The sequence below is a fragment of the Sus scrofa genome, chromosome 5 (assembly GCF_054392235.1).
Source record: "Sus scrofa isolate SSC_HxYL_T2T_F1_AM1 chromosome 5, Sscrofa_HxYL_maternal_Yorkshire_Landrace_v2.0, whole genome shotgun sequence".
Lineage (NCBI taxonomy): Eukaryota > Metazoa > Chordata > Mammalia > Artiodactyla > Suidae > Sus > Sus scrofa.
In genome coordinates this window covers 102884141-102907069 of record NC_139387.1, presented here as the reverse complement: position 1 = coordinate 102907069, position 22929 = coordinate 102884141, and the positions used below count along the sequence as shown (strand labels likewise).

The 22929-nt window shown below is 36.3% G+C and overlaps 1 protein-coding gene across 13 annotated transcripts in view; it reads right to left on the bottom strand.

The window, feature by feature from the left end:
- The window catches only part of MGAT4C (MGAT4 family member C), a 731126-nt gene that overhangs the window by 525625 nt on the left and 182572 nt on the right, over positions 1–22929 (bottom strand).

Here is a 22929-nt window from a genome sequence, read left to right as displayed (position 1 = left end):
ATTTGACCGAAAGAAGACTTCTCTGACACACATGGATTCATGATAATAAAACTCTTCAAAGACAAGGAGAGAATTTTGAATTAAGCAACAGGCAAAAACAAAACAAAACAAAACAAAAAACAAAAATCTTATTCACACAATGAAATCCCTGTATAGCTGTCAGTAGACTTAGGTAAAACCTTGCAGGCCAGGAAAGTGTGATAATAAATTCAAAGTGCTAAGTGAAAAACAAAAACAAAAAACAGGAGTTCCCATTGTGCCACAGCAGTTAATGAATCTGACTAGGAACCATGAGGTTGAGGGTTCGGTCCCTGCCCTTGCTCAGTGGGTGAAGGATCTGGCGTTGCTGTGAGCTGTGGTGTAGGTTGCAGATGTGGCTCGGATCCCGAGTTGCTGTGGCTGTGGTGTAGGCCAGCAGCTACAGCTCCCATTAGACCCCTAGCCTGGGAACCTCCATATGCTGTGGGTACAGCCCTAGAAAAGAGAAAAAAAAAAAAAAAAAGGTACAGAAGTTCCCCTTGTGGCAGAGCGGAAATGAATCCAACTAGGAACAATGAGGTTGCGGGTTTGATCCTTGGCCTTGCTCAGTGGATTGAGGATCTGGCATTGCTGTGGGCTCTGGTGTAGGTTGCAGACGTGGCTTGGATCCCATGTGGCTGAGGCTCTGGAGTAGTCTGGGGGCTACAGCTCTGATTGGACCCCTATCCTGGGAACTTCCATATGCCATGAGAGGAGCCCTAGAAAAGGCAAAAAGACAAAAAATGAATAAATAAATAAATTTGCCAACCAAGAATACCTTACCTGGCAAAAGCGTCCTACAAAGATAAAGGAGAGAAATATTTTTACAGACAAACAAAGCAGAAAGAGATTATTACCACTAAACCTGTCCTATAAGAAATACTAAAGGGAGTTCCTCAAGCTGAAATGAAATGATGCTAATCATGAAAACACGCTAAAATGAAAACAAATTAAGGTATAAATTACACTAGCAGAAGGTATACATATGGTCAAATTCAGAGTATTTTAATACTATAACATTATGGTAGAATGGAAGTCACTTTACTTCAAATATTAAAAGATAAAAGTATTACAACTAACTATGGCTGCAATAATTTAGCTGATACACAGTCTAAAAATATGTACATTTTTTAGATGTACATATCTAAAAATATGTACATCAAAAACAGAAAAAGAGGGAGAGTAATGGGGTATACTTTTTGAAGGTGTAAAACCTTGTTATCAGCTCAAAATAGACTGTTATGACAGTAAAATATTTTGCATAAACATCATGGTAACCACAAAACAAAAACCTACAGTAGACACTTTAAAGATAAAGAGAAAGGAATCAATGTATGCAACTACAGGAAAATCATCAAATCACACAGGAAGACAACAGAGGAAGAAAAAAAATAGTAAAAAACAACAAAAATAATTAATAAAATGAAATAAGTTCTTATTTATCAATCACTGAATGTAAATGAATCAATAACTAAATGTATAAGATTTAAGTTTTTCAATCAAAATACAGTGACTGAAGGAATATATAAAAATAGTGACTAAATGAATGTAAAAATATATACTGCCAATAAATGACTAATTTAGCTTTAAGGATACACATAGGATAAAAGTGATGGGATGAGAAAAAACATTCCATGCAAATGGAAACCAAAAATAACAGAAATAGCTATACTTACAGCAGACAAAACAGACTTTAAGTAAACTTTTAAAAAGCCATTATAGAAATGTGGGGTAAAAGATGGTGTAATAGAAGGACTGGAGCTCAATTTCTCTCCTAAAAACAACAAAATCCACAATTAAAGACTAAGCACTCTTAACCCAAATGGACTGGAAACCTCAAAAAAGATATCCTACTCCAGAAGAAAAAGAGGAGGACACAAAAAGAGGTAGGAGGGGTGATTCCACAATATAAACAACCCCATACCTCCTGGGTGGGAAGCTCCACAGACTGAAAACTAATTGGTTCACAGAGACTCACCTACAGGAGTGAGAGTTCTGAGCCTCACATCAAATTCTCATGTGTGGGGATCTGGCACTGGGAGAAAGAGCCCCTGGAGCATCTGGCATTGAAGTCCAGTGGGGCTTGTGTGCAGGAACTCCACAGGACTGGGGGAAACAGAGACCACATTCTTAAAAGGTGCACACAGACTTTCACATGCATTGGGTCCTGGGGCAAAGCAAAGTCTCCATGGGAATCTGGGTCAAACCTGACTACAGTTTTTGGAGGACATCCTGGGAAAACAGGGGTAAAGGTAGGTGGCTTGTTGTGAGGGAAGGACATTGAAAGCAAAACTCTCGGGAATATTTACCAGCCATGCCTCTCTCTGGAGGGGGCCATTTTGGAAAAATCAGGCCCCACCCATCAGTCAGCTGCTGATAAGCCCCAGGGCAAACAAAAACCCAGGTGGGATCACAGCCCTCCCCAACACACACACTGAACAGGCTACCTAAAGATCCTTCAGGCACACAGCTGACTCTAATGCCATCCAGAGACTAAGCCCCACCCACCAGAGGGATTAGAATCGGCTCCACCTACCAGTGGGCAGGCATCAGCCCTTCCCATCAGGAAGCCTACAGCAAGACCCCCATACTGATTTCAGCCACAGGGGGGCAGACATCAGAAGTAAGAGAGGCTACAACTCTATTAACTGTAAAAAGGTCACCACACCAAAAACCTATAAAAATGAAAAGACAGAGAACTGTAACACAGATGAGAAAGAAAGGAAAACCCCCAGAAAATCAGCTAAGCAATGAGGAGATTCTCAGCCTCCAGGAAAAAGACTTTGGAATGTTGATGCTAAAGATGATGCAAGACATTGTAAATAAACTGGAGGCAAAGATGGATAACTTACAGGAAACACTGACCAAAGAGATACAAGATATAAAACTTAAATAAGAAGAGATGCAAAATACAATAACTGAAGTAAAAAATTCGATAGAAGCAGCCAACAGCAGAATACAGGAGGCAGAAAAACAAATAAACGAGGTGGAAGACAGATTAGGGGAAATTATGGATGCGGAACAGAAAAGAGAAAAAACATTGAAAACAAGTAAAGAGAGTCTCAGAGATCTCTGGGACAACGTGAAACGCACCAACATCCGTATTATATGGGTGCCAGAAGGAGAAGAGCGAGAGAAGGAGACAGAAAAAATATTCCAAAAGATAATAGCCAAAAACTTCCCTAACATGGGGAAGGAATCACTCCCTCAAATCCAGGAAGCACAACGAGTACCATAGAAAATAAACCCAAGGAGGAACACCCTGAGACACATATTCATCAAACTGACCAAAATTAAAGATAAAGAGAAAATCTTGAAAGCAGCTAGGGAAAAGAAACAAATAACACACAAGGGAACCCCAATAAGGTTATCGGCAGATGTTTCAGCAGAAACTCTGCCGGCCAGAAGGGAGTGGCATGATATACTCAAAGTGATGAAAGGAAAACCCTCCAACCAAGATGACTTTACCCAGCAAGGCTCTCATTCAGATTGGAAGGAGAAATCAAAACCTTCACAGATAAGCAAAAGCTGAGAGAATTCAGCAACACTAAACCAGCCTTACAACAAATACTAAAGGAACGTCTATAGGCAGAAAAGAACAACAGAAGAAGGAAAGGAAAAAGAGCAGCAAAAACAAATCCAAAGTAATTAATAAAATGGCAATAAGAACATACATATCAATAATTACCTTCAATGTGAATGGACTAAACGCCCCAACCAAAAGACATAGACTGGCTGAATAGATACGAAAACAAGACCCATATATATGCTGTCTTCAAGAGACCCACTTCACTTCTAAAGACACATACAAAGTGAAAGTGAGAGGATGGAAGAAAATATTTCATGCAAACAGGGATCAAAAGAAAGCTGGAGTAGCAATACTCATATCAGACAAAGTAGACTTTAAAATGAAAAATATTTTAAGGGACAAAGGAGGACATTACATAATGATCAAAGGAGCAATCCAAGAAGAAGACATAACAATTTTAAATATCTATGCACCCAACAGAGTTTCACCACAATATATAAGGTAACCGCTAACAACCTTAAAAGGACAAATCGACAATAACACAGTCATAGTGGGGGACTTTAACACCCCACTTACAGCAATGGACACATCATCCAGACAGAAAATCAATAAGGAAACACAGGCCCTGAATGATGCATTAAACCAGATGGACTTCATAGATATTCATAGGACATTTCATCCAAAAGCAACAGAATACACATTCTTCTCAAGTGCACATGGAACATTCTCTAAGACTGGTCATATCCTGGGCTACAAATCCAACCTCAGTAACATTAAGAAAACTGAAATCATACCAAGCATCTTTTCCGACCACAACGCTATACGACTGGAAATCAACAAGAAAAAAACTGCAAAAAGCACAAACACGTGGAAACTCAACAACATGCTACTCAACAACCAATGGATCACTGAAGAAATCAAAGAGGAAATTAAAAAACACCTAGAAGCAAATGACAACAAAGATACCACACTCCAAAACCTATGGGATGCAGCAAAAGCCATTCTAAGAGGAAAGTTTATAGCAATACAAGCCCACCTCAGGAAACAAGAAAAAGCTCAAATAAACAACCTAACTTTACATCTAAAGCAGCTCAAGAGAGAAGAACAGACAAGACCTAAAGTTAGTAGAAGGAAAGAAATCATAAAGACCAGAGCAGAAATCAATGAAATAGAATTGAAGAAAACCATAGAAAAGATCAATGAAACGAAAAGCTGGTTCTTTGAAAAGATCAACAAAATTGATAAACCTCTAGCCAGACTTATCAAGCAAAAAAGAGAGAGGACTCAAATCAATAAAATTAGAAATGAAAAAGGAGAAGTAACAACAGACATCACAGAAATAGAAAGGATCATAAGAGACTACTATATGCAACCATACACCAACAAAACGGAACAACTAGAAGAAATGGACAAATTCTTAGAAAAGTACAATCTCCCAAGACTAAACCAAGATGAAATAGAAAAGATGAATGGACCCATCACAAGAACTGAAATTGAAACTGTTTTTAAAAAACTTCCAACAATCAAAAGTCCAGGACCAGATGGCTTCACAGGCAAATTCAATCAAACATTTAGAGAAAAGCTAACACCTCTCCTTCTGAAACTATTTCAAAAATTGCAGAGGGATACTCCCAAACTCATTCTATGAGGCCACCATCACCCTGATACCAAAACCAGACAAAGAGTCCACAAAAAAAGAAAACTACAGGCCAATATCACTGATGAACATCGATGCAAAAATCCTCAACAAAATACTAGCAGACTGCATCCAACAATACATTAAAAGGATTGTATATCATGACCAAGTGGGATTTACCCCAGGGTTGTGGGATATCTTCAATATCTGCAAACCCATCATTGTGATACACCACATTAAAAAACTGAAGAATAAAAACCACATGATCCTCTCAGTAGACGCAGAAAAAGCCTTTGACAAAATCCAACACCCATTTCTGAAAAAAACCCTTCAGAAAGTGGGCATAATGGGAACCAACCTCACATAATAAAGGCCATATACGACAAACCCACTGCAAACATCATTCTCAATGGTGAAAAGCTGAACGAATTCCTGCTGAGATCAGGAACAAGACAAGGATGTCTGCTCTCACCACTACTCTTCAACAGAGTTCTAGAAGTCCTAGCCACAGCAATCAGAGAAGTAAAAGAAATAAAAGGAATCCAAAGTGGAAAGGAAGAAGTAAAACTATCGCTATTTGTAAATGACATGATACTATACCTAAATATCCTAAAGACTCTACCAGAAAACTGTTAGAGTATATCCATGAATTTGGCAAAATCACAGGATACAAAATTAATACACAGAAATTGACAACATTTCTATACACTAACAGTGAAAGAGCAGAAAGAGACATTAGGGGAGCAATCCCATTTTCCATTACATGCAAAAGAATAAAATGCCTAGGAGTAAACCTACCTAAAGAGACAAAAGACCTGTACTCTGAAAACTATAAGACACTGATGAAAGAAATCAAAGATGACACAAATAGCTGGAAAGAGATACCATGCTCTTGGACTAGAAGAGTCAATATTATCAAAATGATTATACTACCTAAGGCAATCTACACATTCAATGCAATCCCTATCAAATTACCAAGGACATTTTTCACAGAACCTGAACAAACTATTTTGAAGTTTGTTTGGAAGCACAAAAGACCCAGAATAGCCAAAGACATCCTGAAAAAGAAAAACAGAGCTGGAGGAATCAGGTTCCCTGACTTAAGACTATCCTACAAAGCAACAATCATCAAAACTGTGTGGTACTGGCACAAAGACAGAAATAGAGATCAGTGCAACAGGATAGAACGCCCAGAATTAAACCCACACACCTACAGCCAACTAATCTATGACAATGGAGGCAAGGATATACAATGGAGAAAAGACAGCCTATTCAATAAGTGGTGCTGGGAAAACTGGACAGCCACATGGAAAAGAATGAAATTAGAACATTCCCTAACACCATCCACAAAAATAAAGTCCAAATGGATCAAAGACCTAGAAATAAAACCAGACACTATAAAACTCCTAGAGGAAAACATAGGCCAAACACTCTCTGACATAACGGTCAGCAACATCTTCTCAGATCCTCCTCTTAAGAGTATTGACAATAAAAACAAAAATAAACAAATGGGACCTAATCAAAATTAAAAGTTTCTGCACAGCAAAGGAAACCCTAAACAAAATGAAAAGGCAGCCCACAGAATGGGTGAAAATCTTTGCAAGTGTATCAACGGACAAGGGATTGATCTCTAAAATTTATAAACACCTTCTGCAAATCCATACCAAAAAAACAAACGACCCCATCAAAAAATGGGCAGAAGATCTAAACAGATAGTTCTTCAGTGAAGACATACAGATGGCCAAGAACCACATGAAAAGATGTTCAACATCACTCATGATTAGAGAAATACAAATCAAAACCACTCTGAGGTACCATCCTACACCAGCCAGAATGGCCATCATCAAAAAGTCTACAAACAAGAAGTGCTAGACAGGGTGTGGAGAAAAAGGAACCCTCGTACACTGTTGGTGGGATTGTAAATTGGTGCAACCACTGTGGAAAGCAGAACGGAGATGCCTCAGAAAACTAAAAATAGAACTACCATTTGATCCATCTATCCCACTTCTTGGCACCTATCCAGAGGAAACCATGACTCACAAAGACACATGTACTCCAATGTTCATTGCAGCACTATTTTCAATAGCCAAGACATGGAAACAACCTAAATGTCCATCCACAGAGGAGTGGATCAAAAAGATGTGGAACATATACACAATGGAATATTACTCAGCCATTAAAATAACGAAATTCCGGCATTTTTAGCAACACGGAAGGACCTAGAAACTATCATGCTAAGTGAAGTCAGTCATACAATGAGACAGCAACATCAAATGCTTTCACTGACATGTGGAATCTGAAAAAGGACAGACTGAACTTCTTTGCAGAACAGATGCTGACTCACAGACACTGAAAAACTTATGGTCTCTGGAGGAGACAGTTTGGGGGGTTGGGGGGATGTGCTTGGGCTATGGGATGGAAATCCTGTGAAATCAGATTGTTATGATCATTATACAACTATAGATGTGATAAATTAATTTGAGTAATAAAAAAAAAAATCACAACAAAAACCAGAGACTGGAATGGAATAAAATTCCATTGGTTGTATAAGCAATGGTTTCAATTTCCTTATTTTAAAGTAGTATACACATATTAGATTTTTCTTTTCAAAATATTTTTATTAGTTTTTAAATTTTGTTTTTCTTTGACCTGATATTTATTTAGGAGAACTTTAAAATTTTTAAATTGTGAAGAATATTTGCCTCCAATTCTGTTAAACACTTTTGTATTATTACACTGTGTTTAAAGCATGCAACTTGCACAATTACTGCTTTGGTGAAATGCATTTTTTGGACCTATTATTTGGAATATTTTTATATATATTACATTACAATGTCGCATACTTGTTAATCTGTCTAAAGATAAATCAGAATCTAGTATTTCCATCTAATTGCATTATTTAATATTCTATAGTCTCACTTTTATCTTGTTTAATTTATGCAAAGGTAAAAGAATATATTACCATTGCACTTTAGGCAAATTCTTGAATTCTAATAGTCTTTTGCTTTGTATTTTGATGCTTTGTTTCTTGGAACATAACGGCACTTTTAGTCAAAATAAAATTTAATATTTTTACCACCAAAAAAAGCCATTATATAATGATGAAAATATTAAGAGGAAGTAACAATTGTAAATGTATACATACTCAAAATGTATATGAGTAAATAAATATATTAAACAATATATTAACAGATCTGAGGGCAGAAATAGACAACATTGCAATAACAGAACTGAACTTCCGGATACCCCACTTTCAAGAAATGGATAAATCATCCAAAAAATCCGTAAGGAAATAATGGATTTGAACTCCAATTTAGACATAGAGAATATTCTATTCCACAGCAGCAGAATATACATTCTTCTCAAGCATGTATAGAACATTCTCCAAGATAGAACATATGTTAGATCACAAAACAAGTCTAATATATTTAAAAAGATTGAAATATTATCAAATGTATATTCTGACCATAATGGTATTAAGCTAGAAATCAATAAAAAGAGGAAAGCTGGAAAATTCACAAATATATAGATATTAAACAACACCCTCAGAACAACCAATGGATCAAAGAAGAAATCAAAAGAGAACAAGAAAAGTACATTGACTTGTGGTTGCCTGATGGGAGGGGAAGGGAGTGGGAGGGATCGGGAACTTGGGCTTATCAGAACAACCTAGAATAGATTTACAAGGAGATCCTGCTGAATAGCATTGAGAACTATGTCTAGATACTCATGTTGCAACAGAAGAAAGGGTGGGGGAAAAACTGTAATTGCAATGTATACACGTAAGGATAACCTGACCCCCTTGCTGTACAGTGGGAAAATAAAAAAAAAAAAAAAGTACATTGACACAAATAAAAATGTAACACAACATACCAAAACTTATAGCATGTAGAAAAAATAGTTCTAAGAGGGAAATTTATAGTTACAAATAACACCTATGTTACTAAAACAAATAAAGTAGGGTAATTTTATACCTAAGGAACTAAAAGAAAACAAACTAAGCCCAAATTTAGCAGAAAGAAGGAAATAAAAGTCAGAGAATAAATAAATAAAACAAAGAATAGAAAAAAATATAAAATAACAACAAAAATAAGGTTTTTGGAAAAGATAAATCGACAAACCATCATCCTGACTAATTAAGAAAAAAAAAAAGGATTTAAATAAATAAAATCAGAAATAAAGGAGACACTACAATTGACACCACAGACGTAACAGATTTTTAAAAGACTATTATGAACACTTATACATCAAGAAACTGGACAACGTACAAGTGGGTAAAGTCCTAATAACATGCAACCCACAAAGACTAAATCAAATAGAAAATCTAAATAGACCTATAAATGGCAAGAGAACTGAATCATTAATGAAAAAAAAAATCTCCCAACAAAGAAAAGCAAAGGACCAGATGGCTGCACTGGTGAATTCTACCAAACATTTAAAGAAGAATTAGTGTCAGTCCCTCCTAAAGTCTCACAAAATAATGAAAAGGAAAAAAATATTTCCAACCTCACTTTCAGAGATTAGATTTATCTAATAACAAAACCAGAGAAGAATCTACAAGAAAAATCTTGGAAAAGAAAATCACAGGGCAATGTCCCTGATGAAATCGATGCAAAAATCCTCAACAGAGTAACTAGCAAAGCAAATTCAACAGAACATTAAAAAAATCATACATAATCACCAAATGAGATTTATGTGTGTGATACAAAGATGCTTCAACATATCCAAATCAATTGATGTGGATGGACCATATTATCAGAAGAAAGGATAAAATTCTTACGGTTATTTCAATAGATAATAAAAATATTTTTAAAATTCAGCATCCTTTCACGACAAAAACAACAAATTAGGTGCAGATAAAATATATTTCAATGTACTAAGTGTTTATGGCAAGTTCATAGTTAACATTATACTCAATGGTGAAATGCTAAGAGCTTTTCCTTTAAAATCAGGAAGAAGACGAGTATACACACTGCAGCCACTCCTTTTCAACACAGACCTAGAAGTCCTTATCTTGTGGAGGCCTTGTTTGATTCAGTGTCTCCATGTTGTATGTTAGATAAAGCTTCAATTCCCTGTGGGGAAAGGCCTATTGATTATCTCTCTTACTTTTTTTAGTAATGTTTAAACATATTCACACAATACAATAAATGTTATACATTTCGTATACAGCATTTTTACTTAGCCAAGGAATACTAGACACACCGAAGTAAGAAAATAAATTCTTGCTGACAGATGAAAGAATCTATGGATGGAGAAGAAAGCAGATATGTTTCCTTTGAGGACTGTATAACATAAAATAGTATAAATACACTTTTCCTTCTTCACTACATATAAACTGCTAAAAGTATAAAGGGGGGAGTATCCTTCTATTTTTGTTAAGATATCTAGTTATGAATTCAAATTCTCACACGTACTAGCTTTGGAAACTTGGGCAAAACCCACAGATCCTGTCAGCCCTTTTTCTCACTTGCAAGCTATGAATAATAGAAGTATGTATTTCCCAGGCAATTGATTACATTAAAGGAGATAAGATATGTAAATTTATTCACATAATACCTGGCACATAACATGCATTCAAAAATGCCAACTATTGTTATGATTTTCATTTTGCCATTAAGTGAACATTATAATTTCAGTTCTAGGTCTTCAATGGAAAAATAATTCATTTGCAGAAATAAATACCTTTCTACAAATGTACGATAACCCAACCCAAATGAGATAATATTTTTCAAATATTATAAACCATTATGAATATTGTACTTGATCGAGTTTGAAAAAATTAATGATGATAAGTGAGAAATAAGTGTGTTTTATAATTGTTGCTATTTGCCAAATAGTGAGGACTCACATTGTTATAATGCTTTAGAGTTTAATCTTAGTGTCATGCTGAGCTCAAGGCAGGTGGATGGCAGTATTTTCTCATTTTAAAACTGATGCAATTGGGGCAAAAAGAAGTTAAATTATGTTCTACGTTCAGAGAGATGGAAAGTGGTTCTTTCCATTACAGGACATAGTTAAATAATCTTAGAAAACAATTAAAATATTAGAAAGCAACTCTGAAGAGAAGTAAAGAAAAATATACAGTGCTAAATATATTTATTCAAAAATATTTATCCAAGAATGGACACTCTTCTATGGACTAAGCTCCCTCCATGAACAAGAAAAGGAAAGACTGGTGTTTTTTGTTTTTCGTTTTTTTTTTTTCTTTCTGAGCATACAGACAGCAGTGCAGGAGATTAAAATTAAATTTAAAAAAATTTATTTTGAGTGTGATAAGTTTAAATAAGTCAGCAAACAGGTTGCCAAGAGAAAAGAAGCAGTTGGGATGAGTGGAACTTAGTCTAAAAAGGACAGTCAGGGAGTTCCCTTGTGGTACAGTGGGGTAAGGATTCAGTGCTGTCATTGTAGTGGATCGGGTTGCTGTTACTGTACGGGTTTAGTCCTTGCTGGGAAACTTCCACATTGTGCAGGCATAGGCAGAAAAGAAAAAGAAAAAAAGAAAAAACAAAAAAAAAAAAAGGCTAAGAAATGAAGGATGAGATGGAGCCAAGGAAGAACAAGCAAGGAGAACATTTCAGACAAAGAGAGGCGGGATGTATCTTGGCTACTTTTGAACAAGTGAAAGGCTATTGTGTGACTCCAACATAATGAGACAGGAGATGGGAGATCCAGATTGAACCTTATGGAAGGGTAGCAGATCAATTACAGTGAGAAATTTAGATTTTGTATTCAATTTGATAGAGGCAAGTTAATGGTTTTAAACAGGGCAATGCCATGAAGGCATTTATGTTAAGAAAGGTCATTTTTTGAAGAGAACCTACTTGAGCTATAAAAGAATGTTGGCAGAGAAATCAATTTAGGAGACTTTTGCAGTTATTTGAGTGTTATATTCTTATCTGGCCTGGACTAGGAATGGATGTGAGGTAAGAGTCAATGTAGGGAAACAGATAAAAGGATATATTTAGGAGGGAAAATTGAGAGGCTATCTTGATGGAGTGGAGTTATGGAATGAGGAAAGGGGAAGAATGAATGATGATTACCGTCTTTTAAATTGGAGAAGAGTGTCATTTATTGATTGGGGCAGAGGTAAAAAACAGATTTGTGGCATGAAGAGAACTTAAATTGAGATGGCAAAGGCAATATATAATTTATCATCTAAGTAGGCATACTTTTGAGAGTGATAGAAGGAATTTCAATAATTATTTCAGGACAACTGGCACAAACTAGGATTGTCATCCTAGAGATAAGTAATATAAATAGGTTCAAAGAAAGAATGATAGCTAATGATGATGAATCACTTCATGCTGAAACCATGATATGCCCTGATCAATGATATTTATTTAAATATTCATTAATATACTACTCCCAAAACCTCTCTATTACTGTAGGTATTTTGCAGATGAGAATACTGGGGGAGAGAAATAAAATGACTTGTACAGGTCACAAAGCTTGTGAAGCCATGGCACTGGGCTTCTATCTCTGGCCCCTGTACTCTTAACTAGTAACTATTACGGCCCCTCACAGGAATTATATTATCACAAGGTGATGCCTCTTGTTTAAGAATTGTCTTCTTAAAGTTATAGAGAAAAAAGACTACGGCCTGCACATTCTGAAGTGTTCTTCTATGCATTGGATATTATACCAAAGAACACAGTGTCATCTTTACAAAATAATCTTGTTTTAGTTTTAGACAGAGACACCTGGTTTGAAGAAGTAATAAATCTGACATAAGAAAATCATTAATATGTCAGCGAATATTCTGTTTTAAAAAATCTCCAGGGAACTTTCTGGCCCCCCACATAATTCAAATTTTATTGGAAATATTTTTTCCTATCTCTAATCTCAGGTCTCTCTAGCAATCTTCCTATTCACTTTTGTGGGCATCCAATGAGGTTTTCAGTACCGCAAAAACCTCGTCAAGTTCTAAATGAAGAGAAATGGTTCTTTGGTATTGTTTTACTACTTGTAATGAGTTGATTTAATTAAGATTACAGTAGTGGTAAATACAGAAACTGACACTGGCTGATTTAATGAAAAAGGGACTTTTTTGGAAAAATAGCCTGGCTATTTATAGAATCCCAGGAACAGCTAAGAAAATACACTTCAGCAGTGTAAGACATGAGGACAATTGAATGAACCACCGGAGCTGGAGATGAGCTCCCTTCAGTGCTACCTTTATGAAAACCCATTTCTAATTTTCCCAGTTGCCAGGTCTCTCCATTCAAGGTTTAAAATTCTCAGGAGAGATAATCTGATGGCCTTGCTTGTGTCTACCCCTAGATCATGAAGCTAGGGATAGAAACAGAAGACTCCAAAAGCAGACTAAGTCTTTGAATGGGGGTCCTTTCCAGGGAATGGGGGAATTTCTATAGGCCAGAAATTCAACAGAATTGGTATCTTCTACAGTTTACCATAAAGATTGTCACACGTGCACACACACACACATACATACCACATTATTCTCCTCTATCCAAAATATACCCGCCAAACACATTCCAACCATTCCACAAGGAACCCTTCTACCTCAAAGGAGGTAACGGGGAGCCAACATCCAGCTACACTAGTGAGAGGTGATTTAATGGATCTTTAAGTATCCAGTACAGTTGTCCTCAAATTCTATCTCAGTATTCAAAAACTTTAGAAACAAATGAACATTTAACACCTTCTCTATATCATATAACAAAAAAGAATAAACACATAAAAATATTTGAATTGTTTTAGTCAAAGTAGAAAAAAATTGGAAAAGTGTTCTAATGAGTAAACAAGAAACACTTTGGTCCTAATATTTGGAAGCGACACAAGACCGTAAGAGCATATATCTCTTCTCAATTTCTTTGCCTTCAGCTCTTATTCTATCTGACTGAGGTATGAGTATTTTTTTTTTTTTTTGGCAGGGGGCGGGGGGGGATTCCTTTGCAAGACCACTAGATAAGTGTGTAGTAAAAGTACAAGAAGCAAAAGTTTGTGCACCAGTAAGAGCAATGCTAAGAAATGTCACTACGTGGATTCTGGTCCATTTATTTTGATTAAGGGACATTATTCTGAATCCTCAAAAATACCTCCCAATACTTACAAGGTATGGTTTACTTTTCACTGACCATTTACCTGAATTTTCAATATGGCATTCTGTTGTTATATAAGGTTAGATACTTCTGGATTAAATGTGATTGGTAAGACAGTTTGATACTTATGTAGCTAGTTCTGTTTTTAAGAAATACTTCTTGGTCAGTTTTAGAGACAGGAGTTCTGTGCTATTAAAAACCATAATTTTCCTTCATCTCTAAAATTATTATTCATATTTTCTACTCATTTAGTAAGTACTTAATTTTTTGATAAGTATACATGATCATTGGTATTTACTAAATAGATTAACCCATCCATAATACTGTCGACGTTAATGATAAGCTTCAAAAAATTCTGAATCAACTAAAATATTTCTAGTCTCTGGGTTTTTCTGAGAAGTCCATTTCCAGATCTGACTTTTAGTTTTTAATTTGAACTATCTCACCAAGTCATCATATTTAACAATTATTTTCCAAATGTAATATATTTCTTACATTAGGGTATGCATCCAGGAAAACTGGAAAGTGATAAGTACTTCTGGAAGTTCTGACCACTTGAAGGAAGTGCTTTTTGAGTGAAACTCAGAAACATTCCAATCCCCCCAAATGCTGGCATAACATGGAGAATCTTTGACAATCTCAATCAAAGAGATTTTTTCACTTTGGTTGGATAGATTGAATCCCCCGAGATTATAGGTGAGGACTAAGAGAAGGTGCATTTATGGCAAGCACAGGCAACTATATACCACACTAATGACATATGAACCCTGAATATTACTATGGAGCTAATTTCACTGCTGGAATTAATACAATGTGGGCATAGAGAAAACACTTCCATTTTTTAAATTTTAAGTCATTATTTTGCTTTCATATCATCTCAAATGTCATATGGTATGCAAATCTGTGAAATGACAAGAATATAGATTCCCATATTCTTCTGTTACTCCTTTGTAATTAGCGATGAACTACGTAGAGCCCCAGACATTTGGGACCTCATTGGGCTTGTGTGGCTCCCTTGATGAGCGAGAGCAGAACACATAGAGCTTGCCCTGCAGACTGAGAATATCAAAGCTCAACCCTGTTAACTCAGTCAGAAAACAGCTGTGCAAGTTACCTCTGAATGCCCACCTCAAAAAAAGATGCACTTTCATCAGTCACTGTCCTCAACAGAATTCAGGGTTATAAAAGCAAACAACTACCAGGATTGCAGAAAGAAAATATATCACTTTACTTCAGATAAAGCAAATCTTTTGGCATCAAATCTCTACCCGCTTGGAGATCACTCTGACACACGGTACAGAGTTCCTCTACATAAAATGGCAGGGTGTCCACATATTCGATTTTGGATATTCCTTAATTTGAAAATCTTCCTCTTAGCATTTCGATACTTAAATGATTCATAACACGTGCCCATAGCAAACACACTGAATGATTTTAACACCTTTCCTGAATAATGAGAACTGTCATCTATATTTTAGAAAGCTTTTGATGCATTAAAACTAAAAAGATGAGAATTCCCATTGTGGCGCAGTGGAAATGAATCCGACTAGAACCATGAGGTTGCAGGTTCAATCCCTGACCTCGCTCAGTGAGCTAAGAATATGGTGTTGCTGTAAGCTGTGGTGTAAGTTCCAGATGTAGCTCAGATCTCGTGTGGCTGTGGCTGTGGTGCAGGCCTGCAGCTATAGTTCCGATTAGAACCCCTAGACTGGGAACCTCCACATGCTGCAGGTAAGGCCCTAAAAAGCAAAAAAAAAACAAAAACAAAAAAAAAAACAAAAAAAACCCAAAAAAAAACCTAAAAAGAATCTTTTTAGATGGCTAATTTATAAAGAGTAAGTCAAAATTGAGGGAAAGGGAAATTCTCATGCATTTTGTTCATTTTCATTAGAAACATACCATTTAGAACTTTTAAAAGCTATTAAGCATTTAAACAAAAATTTGTTGTTATTCTTTTTTTAATAGTTATTTCCTCAATACAATTTTTTTTCTACTGTACAACATGGTGACTCAGTTACACATACATGTACACATTCTATTTTTACACATTATCATGCTCTATCATAAGTGACCAGACATAGTTCCCAGTGCTACACAGCAGGATCTCATTGCTAATCCATTCCAAAGGCAATAATTGGCATCTATTAAGCCCAAACTCCCCAACCATCCTGCTCCCTCCCCTCCCCCTTGGCAACCACGAGTTTATCCTCCAAGTCCATGATTTTATTTTCTGTGGAAAGGTTCATTTGTGCCTTATATTAGATTCCAGATATAAGTGCTATCATATGGTATTTGTCTTTCTCTTTCTGACTTATTTCACTCAGTATGAGAGTCTCTAGTTCCACCCATGTTGCTGCAAATGGCATTATTTCATTCATTTTTATGGCTGAGTAGTATTCCATTGTGTATATATACCACATCTTCCTAATACAATCATCTGTCAGTGGACATTTGGGTTGTTTCCATGTCTTGGCTATTGTGAATAGGGCTGCAATGAACATGTGGGTGCATGTGTCTTTTTCAAGGAACATTTTGTTCGGATATGTGCCCAAGAGTGGGACTGCTGGGACATATGGTAGTTCTATGTATAGATTTCTAAGGTATCTCCAAACTGTTCTCCATAGTGGTTGTACCAGCTTTCATTCCCACCAACAGTGCAGGAGGGTTCCCTTTTCTCCATGAACCCTCCAGCATTTGCTATTTGTGGACATATTAAAGATGGCCATTCTGACTGGTGTGAGGTGGTATCTCGTGGTAGTTTTGTTTTGCATTTCTCTAATAATCAGTCATGTTGGGCATTTTTTCATGTGCTTGTTGGCTGAAACTAAAATTTGTATCACTTATGATATATACATATATAATTTTATAAAAAAATGACAGTATTTTTTACATAGAAATATTTTATTTATTTAACAGTTTTAAATAATGAGTTAACATATTTATAGGGAAATTTCATTTTGGTAACACTATAACAAAAAGAAAGAAATTCTGGATAATGGTTATCTCTGCTCGGGAGAAAACTAGTTAAGACTGGGATGGAATATACAGGAACTTTAAAGTCTTAGGATCTCTGGAGTTCCTGGTGGCCTAGCAGGTTAAGGTCACTGCTGTGATTCAGGTCACTGCTATGGCATGGGTTCAAATCTCTGACCCAAGAATTTTTGTTTGTCATGGGTTGTAGCCAAAAAAGTCTTAGGATTCCTATTCCGTAAATTGAATTATGAATACACAGGTGTATATTTCATTATTAATATTTAAATTATTTTATTTTTTAGAATGTTCTTTAAATTATGTAGACATTTTGTACATTTTGCACGGGCAATAATGTTTAACAATTTTTTTCTTTTCAATTTTGTTTATCTTGCCAGTACGGATTTTGGACATTACACAGGTTTGTAATTTTTACACAGTCAACTCTGTGAGTCTTTTTTATTCAGAGCTTCTGACCTACTTTAAGAAGACCTTCAGTACCAGAAGACTATAAATGTTCTCTTATATTCTCCTCTACTTGTTATACCATGTTTTATTGTTTTAAAGACATGCTTTCTTTTTAGAGCAGACAAAGAAGTTCACAGCAAAACTGAAAGATGCAGTGAGTTTTCACATACCTCCTGCCCCCACACATGCACAGCCTCCCTCATTGGCAACATCCCACCTCTGAGAAGTACATTTTTTTAAATCAAGGATGAACCTACATGGACATCCAAAGTCCATAGATTACATTCGGGTTCACTTTTGCTGTTGTATATTTTGAGTTTGGACAAATGTGTAATGACGTGTTTGTTGTTATAATAACAGACATATATATTCACTGCTTCATGCTCTGTCTAGTCAAGCTTCTTCCCATGCCTCAGCAGCTAGTATTTTTTTAACCACTTTCATCACTACTTTTTTGAACTAACATTTGACCCAAGAGATATCAGACAATGATTATAAAAATAAATATTAGAATACTGTTAAATGTTTGAAGTTGAATTATCTCTTATAGTAACAATTTCTCTTAAAGTGTTTGACATACTGAATTCAATCTGACCTTGTTTTAAAAAATATGGTGAATATCTCTTGCCTCTCTTTAGTGTTTGTGCCTCCCTTCGTCATATCAGTAACAAAATTTAAAATTAGTGAGAGACATTATTCTTAATCACACAGGGCTTCTATTCTGCACAACTTTACTTCACGTTCACAGAAACCACAATGAATAGTGGTGCCTGGAGTTAGACTAAATGGGGATTACTGACATCTGCACCCTCTATTATGAAAATGAAACATTTAAGGAAAAAAATATAAGGCTGAAACTAGAGATAGGGCTGACCTTTGAATAACTATCTCAGTTATAGGGGTTATTTTTATCTGACATGACCCATAATTCTAACTTCTCCTTGAATACTCCTCAATCTTTGAATTCCACCTGATGTCAAAGCTTACTAAAATAGATTAAGAGCTGGGGCAGTTGTGCTACATCAATAAGTCATCAATACTTCACTACGCATTCTATATTCAGTTCAAGAGACATTGAGATTAATACATTGTCTGTAATTTGCTATCATGAAAACTCAGAATACAAAGAAAAATAACCTAGTCCTCGCATTCAATTTGTTTGTGATTAGTAAGACAAATATAGGAACCTAATTATCATGTCATATGAGAAGTCAATAATGGAAAGAGACCCAAAAGAGATCTATCAGGAGAGGGAATTCTTAACAAAGATCTAACAGCATAGGAAAATTAAAAGAATAAGTAGGATTTAACCTTTTAATCTATCAAAACATGCTTGAATTTTTATAAAACATACATTTCTCTCAAAACTCTTAATTAAACTTTATGTAGGAAAAAAAAGTATTTCCTCTAAATTCAATGCAACACTTTAGATGAAACAATCTGTGCAAAAGGAAAAACAACTTGAGTTATATTCCCAATACAACTTAAAGAATTTCAGAATTATGCAGAGACCTTTAAAATGTACTTTAATTGTTCTGATGTTGATGGAAATAAAAGCACCATGATGTTGGCCTTAGTAGGAGATTTTCCTCACCTTTCTGCACTTGTCTCCAGCATTTTCCCACAGTGTCTTTTATTTTTAGCTTTTGTTTTTGTCTACTGTTATACAATGAACATAAAAGAATTGAAAAGGTTATGAAGGAAAACACGGAAATGAAAGCAAAGCAAATGAGAAAGCTTTATTTCTGTGAAGTAAAGCTAAGATACTTTGACAAAAAAGAGCACACTAAAGAAACTGCATGCATGCTGAAGAACACATTATCAGAGCGTACACTGTACAGATAATAAAATAATAAGATTTATGAATTACCCTTCATGTGTAGGAAGAAACAATAATATAACATATTTTTTTTGGAAAAGCATGCAAAATAATTGATAAAGTGATAGTGATACAGGTAAATAAAGGGCTCGGATTCATCTCCATCGCTGACTGAAATGACAACGACAATGTCGGAGAAGTTCGAGAGGAAGGAGACGGCAGAGGAAAATGAACGGGCAAAAAGTCGGTCTTTCAAAGCAAGCCTGACAAGTTCAGCAGATTCAAGCTATGCTCATGTTATGGGTGGACGATTTCTATCTTCTCAAATTTCATACATTGAAGCCTTAAGCCTCAACATGGTAGTTTTTGAAAGGGGAGCCTTTGGGAGGTATTTAGATTAGATGAGGACATGAAAGTGGTGCCTTCCTGATAAGATTGGTGCCGTTATGAGAAGAGGATGAGAGATCAGAGCTCCCTCTCCCTATCCTTGTGCACAAAGAGGAAGTCCTGTGAATACATAGCACGATGCAGACCATCTGTAAACCAGGAAGAGGGCCATAACCCCACACCAAAACTGTTGGCATCTTGATCTTGGACTTGGACTTTCAGCCTCCAGAATTGTGAGAAATGAATGTCTGTTGTTTAAACCTGACAGTATTGTGTTAAAGCAGCCTGAGCAGACTAAGACAACTTATATCATCAAAAACTACATAAACTCTCTTTGAAGACACTGCTATTTTCCTGTCCCAATTGTTAAAAAAAAAAAAAAAAAATCAGGAGTTCCCATCGTGGCTCAGTGGTTTATGAACCCAACTAGGAACCATGAGGTTGCAGGTTCGATCCCTGGCCTTGCTCATTGGGTGAAGGATCCGGCGTTGCCATGAGCTGTGGTGTAGGTTGCAGATGCAGCTCAGATCCCAAGCTGCTGTGGCTCTGGTCTAGGCTGGTGGCTATAGCTCTGATTAGACCCCTAGCCTGGGAACCTCTATATGCCATGGGAGCGGCCCTAGAAAAGGCAAAAAGACCCCCCCCACACAAAAAAAAATCAGAGGTGGCTATACCAATAAACAAAATTTTGCTATAGATGAGACAGGATTGTTTTGGAAGCAGTATTCTTTGGTAGGTTTCTCTTTCAGGAAAAGATAAGCATCTTCACATGGTCATTAAATCTTCTATCGAGCTGAATCTACTTATCCGGGTACTTGTGTTAATAATATTATGTTTAACCCGAATTAATCTATCGTATATTCCAAAGAATATATTTTCTCAAAGCAATGAGCAAAGGAAAACTGAAAGTTACTTGGAAATTCTCAAAGCTTACTTGACAAAGTAGAATTCTTGAGAATTACGTAAAATCTTATTTCTGACCCTTGCAAACTAGGCTCTAAACATTTTTGACCTCTGAACATTCATGCAGGAATGTGGAATGCAGCCCTACCATCCATGTGATTTTCTTCCTTCCAAATGTGACACTGCTTTGTAAACCAAGGACCATATGTTTATTACCCAATGAGGTTATCACATTTCTCAAAATATACTATCTCAATTATTTATGCAAAACATGATCTAGGCTGCAGATGTCTAAAAGAAGCTTCCCTAAGAATCTTTTGGAACATTTACACACAAAAAAAGGCTTTAGAATTTACCAACCAAGTATGGCAATTTTTTTTTTTTTTTAAGGGCCACTCCTGTGGCATATGAAGGTTTTCCGGCTAGGGGTCTAATCAGAGCTACAGCTGCTAGCCTATGCCACGGCCACAGACAGCAACACAGTATCCGAGCTGCATCTGCAACCTACATCACAACTCACGGCAATGCCAGATCCTTAATTCACTGAGCAAGACCAGGGATCAAACCCACAACCTCATGGTTCTAATCAGATTCATTTCTGCTATGCCATGATGGGAACTCCTAATTTTTTTTTTTTTTTTTTTTTTTTTTTTTGGTTCATGAACACCAAGAGACATAAGAAACTAACTTCACAATTTGTGGTTGATTTAAAAAGTTTTGTTAAGGTGGTTGAGGATAGAGTGAAAATTATTATTCCTGAACAGGTATATCAACTTTGAATAAGTTGATGGAAAATACGCCAGACAGCTCTTTGAAACCGCATGCAGGGAAATTACTAACTACACTTGCTCAAGAGGCTAATCCTCATCTGAAGAAGAGAGAGACGATGGTAACTTGGAAGCACACAGTCAAACCACAGGTGTCACATAGGTACTACTAAGGAATAGGTGGGTTATCAAACACAATGCTAAACAACGCCTCCAGTGCCTCAGCTATATGATGAAAGTTCTCTTTTAAACATCGTATGATGTCTCTTACCATGATGCTTCAGATTCTCCAGGAAGCAGACAACCAGGGAATAACCGAAACATCTATAAAGTAAAGGGACCATCACAACACAATGCAGGTCTGATAGGTGTGATTGGGAGGAGGAAGGAAAATGGTGTAGGAAGAGACTCGGACTCGGAGAAGGCCTTGCACAACCGATGTGGAGAGGAGACAGAGCAGAGACTTTTTCCACTGGAGCCATGATACATGGGTCAGAAATGGCTGACTTGGGTAAGGACCCTTGCTTGAGAAGCAGCATGGGGAGCTTGCTGTTCTGGTGTCTCCATAGCAGTAAACCTATAGAGGACGACTATAGGGAAAGAAACTATGTCAGTTCTTTTGGGTCTGATATTTGCCTGAAATTTCTCCTTCATCACCGCCTTCTCCGGATGTCACCTTCAGCAACCCACCCACCAACTGCTTCAACAGTCCTCGTTCTCCTCTATCGCAAGTTTCTTCACTATTTCTCAACTGATAATGGCTCCATATAGGAAAATGCTTTTTACTTCCCGAGTCCTCTCAACAAATTCATTTATTGTTACAATTTATTTATAGTATTTACTTTAAATGTAGATTTTCTATTATAGCAGCAATGTGTAAACTATACCATTTTAAATGCAATTTTCAATGGCTATATTAATTCCTCAGTGGTCAGGAAATAGTATTTTAAATTCTTAGGTTTTATTAGGACAATTTGATGCATATAGATTTTTAAATTTTAAAATACATTTTAAGAAATTAATTTAGCATTTTTGATTTATGTGGGAAATTGCCATGTAAAAATGTCATTTGTTTAAAGGCCTTTGGTAACTTGGACAATCTCTAAGTTTTTTTCTGTTTTTGCTTTTTTTTAGGGCCACATCCATTGTAGCATATGGAGGTTCCAAGGCTAGGGGTCTAATCAGAGCAACAGCTGCCATCCTAAGCCAGAGCCATGGTAATGCCAGATCCGAGCTGCGTCTGTGACCTACACCACAGCTCATGGCAATGCCGGATCCTTAACCCACTGAGTGAGACCGGGGATCGAACCCACAACCTCATGGTTCCTAGTCAGATTCATTTCTACTGTGCCATGAAGGGAACTCCA